Below are 8602 nucleotides of genomic sequence, written 5' to 3'. Positions count from 1 at the left end.
CTAAGAGAACAATGTGGTAGACCAGAACTCCGATTCCTCTGGTTCTAGATCCTGGGATAAGCGATTAAGGGCTTTCCTCTCCTGCGGGCGGGCGAGCAGAGAGGTCACAGTTATGAAGAGGCTCTGGGTGTGCTGGAAAGGGCAGAGCGCTGGAGCCAGACAGACGGGGTGTAAGTTGGCTCCCCTCTTGATAGCGGTGACTTCGGGAGTCATTCTTTCTCATCTGTAAAGTGGAGGTGATAACATCGATCTCTCAGGGCTGTTGTGTGGATCACAGCAGAGTTCCCAGCATATTCTAAACATTTAAGTCAGGTACTGAGACCCATAGTAGTTTTAGTAAAATCACTAATTGTGGTTTACAATAACATAACATAAAATTTACGATCTTAATCATTTTAAGTGTACAGTTCATTTGTGTTAAGAATATTCATATTGTTGTGCAATCGCTCTCTAGAATTTGTCTTGCAAAACCGAAACTCTATACCCAGCACCTCCCCATTTCCCCCTCCTCCAGCCAGTAGTAGTGGTTTTTGTTATTACTGACTCAGGTGGTTATTATTAACATGATGGCTGCTGTGATAGCGAGTGCTCGCACTTTGATAGCAAGGCTCATATATTCTAGCGCTACTGCCCAGGAACAAGCTGAGAGGTGGCTCTGTCTATATGAGATAAGCAACTACATTATTCCTCCTTGTGGGAATCTCATTCTAAAGAAAGCGGGTGTCAGGTACAGGAGGGGCAGGAGGCCAAGCCCTGACATGCACTTCCTGTGCGATCGTATGAAGGTCTGGGGAGAGAAGGGGGCACCATGGACCAAGTCCGTGATTGGGCACTGTTTGAATAATGACGGTCGTGTCCAAAAGCAGGATCTTACCTTTAATTCAGAGGTTTGGCCAGGGGACTTCCCACTTGAAGGGGACAGAGGCCACTGCCCTCCTGTGGCACTGCCAGACTGTATCATGAGCTTATCCCGGCTTCCACGGTGGTTATTTTTAAGCTGACAGTGAGACTTACTGGAAATGGCTTGGCATTCATGCATAGAAACTGCCTGCATTTAAACTTGAGGAGCTGGAGTGTGAGCCATGGGATATGGTTCTCTCTTCAGGCCTTGACTGAGACATTCCCACAGAATTGATCTTTTCCAGCTAGGAAAAATTCCAGGGACCCTCAGCCTCCTGAGCGCCTGCTCTCTAGGACATCTGTTTGAGGCCACAGAGTCGTCCTCCTTTCTCTTGTATCATGGTCCTCTGACCCTCATGGCATGCCCCAGCCAGTCAGGTCATCGTCCCTGTCTGGCCCTCCCAGGGAAGGCCAACGGCAGGAGAAAATTCTCTCATTTTTCCATTTTCCATTCCACTTTTTTGAGTTATATGAGCTTCCCAGCTCTGCGCTCTCTCTCTCTCTTTCTCTCTCTCTCTCTCTCTCTCATTGACTGGGTCAAGGAAGATGGTTTAGTTGATGGGGGAGGTGACAGGATTTTCTTTCTTTCCTTCCTAGTTATTTATAAAATTGTGGTAAAATACACATAAGAAAATTCACCACCATAACCATTTTTAAGTGTCCAGTTCAGTGGCATTAAGTACATTCACACTGTTGAGCAGCCATCACACCATCCACCTCCAGCACTCCCTTCATCTTGCAAAGCTGAAGCTCTGTTCCCATTAAACACCAGCTCTTCACTGCCCCTCTTCCCCAGCCCCTGGCACCTACCATTCTCCTCTCTATGCATCTTACTACCCTAGGGACCTCATATAAGCGGAGTCACCTAATGTCCTTCGGTGCCTGGCTTATTTCCCTCAGCACAATGTCCTCAAGGTTCATCCATGTCGCAGCATGTGTCAGAATGTTCTTCATTTTTAGGACTGAGTAATATCCCACTGTATATGTGTATACACCTTGTACACATTGTAAACACATTGTGTATATGTACATGCCATGTTTTGCTATCCACGTCTCCCTGGATGAATTTTATTTCACAATCACATTCACAAAAAGAACTTCATTTAAAAAAAGTAAAGTTTGCCGAAACCGGTTTGGCTCAGTGGATAGAGCGTCGGCCTGCGGACTGAAGGGTCCCAGGTTCGATTCCGGTCAAGGGCATGTACCTTGGTTGCGGGCACATCCCCAGTAGGGAGTGTGCAGGAGGCAGCTGATCGATGTTTCTCTCTCATCGATGTTTCTAGCTCTCTATCCCTCTCCCTTCCTCTCTGTGAAATATCAATAAAATATATTAAAAAAAAAAAAGTAAAGTTTTATAACTGAAGCTTCTATTCCCAATTGCTTCTTTTTAAAAATGATTTTGTTTTTTGAGGTGAAATTCACATAACATAAAATGAACCATATAAAGTGTACAACTCTGTGGCATTTATGTTTACTATGTTGTGCAACCATCACCTCTTTCTAGTTCCAGAACATTTCCATCACCCCGAAAGGAGACCCTGTCCCCATGAGCAGTCACCCCCATCCCATGGCAACCGCCGATGTGCTGTCTGTGTCTGTGGATGCGCTCATTCTGGGCATTTCGTATACGGGGGATCATACAACATGTGGCCTTTTGCACCTCGCTTCTTGCACTCAGTGTGATGTTTTCAGGTTCATCCACATTATAGTCAGTGTTTCAGTCCTCTCTGTGGCTGAGTAATATTCCACTGTATGGAGGGACCACATCATGTTTGTTTATTCAATCTTTGATAGACACTTGGTTTCTCTCTACTATTTGACTATTATGAATAGTGCAACATACGTCCAAATCGTTTCTTCACCAAACAACGCAACAACAATAAAGCAATTATGAAAACTTTTCCTCTAGGCAAAACTCTTTCAAGGCTCCTCCCACTGGAAAAGACACCCAAGAGATGCCCATTTACACTTGAGAAGGTTCCACTACAAGGTTAGTCCTACTGTGACACTCGCCCTGAGCAGAAGTCAGCTCAGGGGCAGACAGTTGCTGGTGACATTGGGATTGTCATGCCAGTTGCCCCCGCCCACACTGCCCCCTCCCCGTGACCAGCAGAATTAAGTAGAATGTGTGGGCTTCCTCTTTGGAGTTCCACTAGCTCTCTCATAACCGCCCCCATGCATTCACTGCACACCTACTGTGTGCCAGGCATAGTGCAGGCCTGTCCATCAGACAGTGCCCCACCAAGACAGCTGCTAACGACCCCCTTTTGCAGAGGTGGAAATGGGGGCTGAGACCCCAGGTTTATCGTGGTGAACTCAGGAGCTCAGCTCAGACCTATCAGGGCCCCCAGACCCTGCCTGTTGCCAGGGCTGCTCCACTGTCTCCGAGGGCCCAGATCCTGGCCGGCAAGGCAGAGTTGGCCGGGAGCTCCTCCAGTGAGCCCCACAGAAGCCGGCAGAGGTTGGTGGGAACCGACCGTGTTAAATGAAACAACCACCTACTTCTGAGATGAGAAACCCTTCCTTCAACACACTTTCCTATGACTCAAAACAAACGGATGAGCCCCCACAAGCTGGCCTAAGTCACCCGGGCACGTTGAGGAAATGAGACATCAGGATGTGTTTGAGGTTTGGGGTTCAACGGAAACACCACCGGGAATGTGGAGAATTCTGCTTGGAGAGTTGGGATTGGAGCCCTGGGCAGGTTTTAAAGCCCAGCGGAGGGATGGGCCTGGCTGGATTCCTGACTCCTGCTTTTCCTCCTTGCTTTGGAACATCACAGAACCCCAAAGTCATAGACAAGGGGTTTGGCCCAGGAGTGTGTCTTTTCATCTTGGGACAGTCCCCAGAAGGGCAACTTGGGGTCAAGGTTGAAATCACGGGTGACGGAGGTGGAGGGCAGTCAGGATGTGCCCAGGAAGGCAGGACGGCAGCTCTAGAACAGTGTCTGATGGTGCAGAACTGTTTCCTGAATGACTGTGACGATGTAGAGCCGAGTGTCTCCAAGTGTGGCCCACAGATGGATGAGCCAGCATCCCTGGGTCACGGCCCACATGCCAGCTTTTGGGTCCTGCTCGAGGCCACCCAGATGGGATTCCACTTACACAGGAGGACAGAGGGAGGAGACAGCAGAGGCTGAGCACCCGCAATGTGGAAGCATTACTCTCTGCTTCACTTTTCTTCCTTTTTTTTTTTTAAAATATATTTTTTATTGATTTTTTACAGAGAGGAAGAGAGAGGGATAGAAAGTCAGAAACATCGATGAGAGACATCGATCAGCCGCCTCCTGCATGCCCCCCACTGGGGATGTGCCCGCAACCAAGGTACATGCCCTCGACCGGAACCGAACCCAGGACCCTTCAGTCCGCAGGCCGATGATCCATCCACTGAGCCAAACCGGTCAGGGCTTTTCTTCCTTTTCTTAATTTTTTTTTTTTTTTTTTTTTTTTTATTAATTTCAGAGAGGAAGGGAGAGGGAGAGAAAGAGAAACATCAACGATAAGAAAGAATCATTGATTGGCTGCCTCCTGCACGCCCTCTACTGGGGATCAAGCCCTCACCCCGGGCACATGCCCTTGACCAGAATTAAACCCGGCGCCCTTCAGTCTGCATGCTGAGGCTCTATCCACTGAGCCAAACCAGCTAGGGCTGATTTTCTTTTGCTTTTAATTGAGGCAACATTGGTTTATAACATGATATAAGTTTCAGGTGTACAACATTATAATTCGATATCTGTGTACACTATAGCTTACTCACCCTATAAATCTAGTTTTCAACCATCACCATATATTTGACGCCCTTTACCCATGTCACCCTCTCCCCGCCCCCTGCCAGCCTCCCCGTTGGTAATCACCAATCTGTGCTCATATCTATGAGTTTGTTTTTGTTTTGTTTGTTTCTTTTTTGTTTTCTGTTCCACATGTAAATGAAATCATATGATTTTTGTCCCATTCCTTCTGACTTATTCCACTTAGCATCATACCCTCTAGGTTCATCCATGTGGTCACAAATGGCAAGGTTCCATCTTTTTTGTGGTGGAGTAATATTTCATTGAAAAGATGTTCACCATCCCTAATTATTATGGCAATGCAAACCAAAACCACAATGCGATATCACCACACGCCTGTCAGAATGGTTGTTCTAAAAAAAGACAAGGGATACACGTTAGTGAGGATGTGGAGAAGAGGGAGCCCTCGTCACTCTTGGTGGGAATGCAGATTGGTGCAACCACTATGGAAAACAGTACGGAGGTCCCTCAAAAAATTAAGGATAGAACTATCATGTGATGCAGCATTTCTGCTGTGGGCACTTATCACAAGAAATCCAAAACACTGTTTTGAAGAGATAGGTGCACCTCCTTGCTTGCTGCAGCATTATTCACAATAGCCAAGACATGGAGACACCTTGGCGTCCATGGATGGATGAATGGACAAAAATGTGCTTACTTTTCTGACCCACCCAGGGAAAGCTCTCGCTGGGAGGTGAGCACCAGAGCTGGGGCCACTGGACTCCAAGTCCCATCCGCAATGCACACTGCACACTACCCAGTATCACTTGACCAACCTGGGCCTTTGGAGTCCAGGTCCTGTCTACACTGCACACTCTATTCAACATCATCTTGGGCTCTTTTGGAATCGATAGGAAATCCTGTCACCGAAGAAACCCTGCAGTTTGGGTTTAGTTCCTTATGAGAACCGGGGCGCAAAGCCATTATGCCAGTTCATAGCGCTGACCCTCCTCAACCAGGCCCTCCACTCATGCAGCGCCCCTCACGGCTGGCTGCTCAGGCCACGTGGTCCAGGGCTACCAGATACCCCTCCCAACGCCTCTACCCTGGTGAGGTCGGGTTGCATGGCAGAGAGCAAGGATTCTGCTTGAGGAGTCATGGCAGACTTCCTGGAAGTGACATGAGCTAGGCCTGCAAGAGTGCACTATGGTTTACCATTTGGACTCATGGGAAAGGCTTTTTGACGCAAGAACAGCCTGTGCAAAGATATGGGGTTGGAGAAGAGTAAGGGTGAGTTGGGGCAGGGAGGCGGGACTTGGAGATTAGGATGGGGACTGAGGGTGGTGTAGGAGTAGAGACTCAGAGGAGGGGGCTGCGGGCCGTAAAGGGCCAGAATGCAGAATGAAGGGGTTCTAGCTGTTCTAATGAGCAAGGGAGGAGTGGGTCTGGACAGCTGGCACAGGCTCTCAGAAGCAGGGCCCCAGTGGGCCCCCACTGCCAGCCTCAGAGCACGGGGAGCTCTTTCTCTCAGGGGCCCCAGAAGATGACTAGGTTCTCATTCCAGAGGCTACAACCTCACAGACACCCCAAATCTGCAGATGAGTCCTGGGTGCCCCCCCCAGACCCAGACCCCCACCCGCCTACAACACCCCCTGTCCAAAGCCAGAGCTGCCTCCCACGCCAGCCGCGATCTGCGGCTCGGGCCCCGCAGGCCTCTCTTCCTCCCAGGGTTTGCTGGCCGAGCCTCGGAGCAGGTTCTCCTGCACTGTTGTTATCCGTTTCCACGGATTTCTTCATCGGCCAAGTTTCTCTCTGTTTTGGGTTTCTGATTCCATTCCATGCGGTCGGGAGGACATACTTTGTATTATATTGATCCTTTTCAATTTACTGAGGTTGGTTTTGTGGCCCGGCCTGGGGAATGTTCCCTGCGCACTTGAGAAGAATGTGTCTGCTGCTGTTTGAGGTCAGTTACGTCTAGTTGGTTTATAGGTTCCCCATATTAAACAAGAAAGAAAGTGGGGCAGGAGGGGAGAGTGGAGAAAGGCTTGTCAATAGAATATTCTGTTCACATTGTTCTAGGTTAAAATGGAGTCGAGTCCTGGCAAGCAGTGTGTCCTTGGCAGGAGCTTGGCTGACGTGCCCAGGTCCCGGGTGGTCAGCATTGTGGCTCCGGAGGGCTGAGGGAGCTGGAGGCTGGGCAGCCTGTCCCCCTGCGTGGCCTCTGGAATGAGTGTGAGGACCCAGAATTCTGAGACTTGGCCCAGCTCAGGCCCTGCCTGGTGGAGGGTCTCCAGGCCTGGTGTCAGGCATCTGTGTCCCCCACCTAGGGGGCTGTCCTGGATGCCTGGGGCCTGGTGGGGCAGGGTGCTCACTGCACACAGAGCCGCCTGCAGGCTGAGCAGGCGGCTGGGTGTGCCGGGTGTGAGTGGCACCTCGACCGCAGGCCTGTCCAGCTCCGGGTGATGCTCTGCCTCTCTGCACAGCTCCGGCTGCTGCTGAACCCAGATTTCCGGGCGGCCCCGAAGCCAGATCACTGGCGATGCTCCCCTCCCCACCCCTGCTGCTGCTCCCATTTCACGGAGGAGGGAACTGAGGCCCAGAGTCTGGCTGGCTGGAGCTGACCCGGCAGTGAGCTCGTAAAGAACGGAGAACTGAATACACACTGGGACGGCTGCAGGGGCTTGGTCTTGGCCAGCGGCTCCTGGTGGAGATGCTCAGAAAAGAAAACACTTCTGAGCCTCTGAGTGGCAGGGAATGAAGCTTCCAAGAGAAAAAAACAGGGATCCGGCAGTTCTGCTTCTGAATAGAACCCCCAAAGCACTGACAGCAGGGACTCGCAGCCCAGCCCATCCCCGGTCACAGCGGCATCAGTCACAACAGCCAAAGGCGCAGGCAACCCGAGTGTCCACTGCGGGGTGAGCGGATGAAGAAGACGGGGTCCACTCATACAATGAAATACTACTCAGCCTTGAAAAGCAAGGCACGCGCCACGGCAGGGGTGAAACTGGGGACAGGGTGCTCATTGAAATGAGCCAGCACCAAAGGACAAAGACTGTGCCATCCCACCTACGTGAGGTCGCTGGAGGAGTCAGATTCACAGAGGCAGGAAGTAGATGGCGGGTGCCAGCGGCTGGGGAGTTAGTGCTTCGTGGGGACAGAGGTTCCGTTCTGTAAGATGAAAGAAGTCCTGGCGATGGATGGAGGTGATGGCTGCACAGCCATGTGACTTACTTAATACCACTGACCTGGACACTTAACAGTGGTTGAAAGGGTTAATTTCATGTTATGTGTATTTTACAACAACGAATAAAGAAAGAGCACGAAGGATGGCGAGGAAGAGAGCAGGTGCTGGGCGAGCTGGAGGCTGCAGACCGTGCTCAGGCTGGGAGCAGGCCGTGGGCCTTGAGAGTGGCCTCCTCCCTCTGCCTCCCTCATGAAATGGGAGGAACCTGGTCTTCCAGGCCGCACTGCGAAGGGAAAACCCACCTTGGGGGCGGGCGTCCCAGCACCGGTGTTCGGCTCTGGGAAGCACTCGAGGCCTCAGTTTCTCCTTCTGCAAGGATGGGAAGTGGCACCCGAGGGGCCTCCCCAGGACGTGGCTTCAGAGGGAACCGTGTGATGAGGGTCAGCAAGGGGCCGCTTGCCGCAGGCGCAGAGCAGGAAGCAGAGGTGCTGGGAACTTAGACTTCAGGGCCAGCTTCCTCCATCCCCTGCCTGGCAAGGGCCACTGGGATCCGGGCCCTTTGGCCAATAGCCTCCTGTTCTCGCCTGCGGATCTTGTTTCCGGCTTCGAGATTGCAGAGATGTCCACAGTACAGCTCGGATTGGCTGCCACCAGCGATATGGGAAGAATGCAGGGAACCAAATTCCAGGCCTAGGGAACAGCACGTGGGGAGGCCCTGAGGCAGGACTGAAGGAGAACCTGTTTGGTGGGCAGCAAGGAGACCCGTGTGGCTGAGTGAGGACGGAAGAGTG

Source organism: Plecotus auritus, assembly GCF_963455305.1.
Source record: "Plecotus auritus genome assembly, chromosome: 6".
Classification (NCBI taxonomy): domain Eukaryota; kingdom Metazoa; phylum Chordata; class Mammalia; order Chiroptera; family Vespertilionidae; genus Plecotus; species Plecotus auritus.
This window is presented reverse-complemented; position numbering follows the sequence as displayed.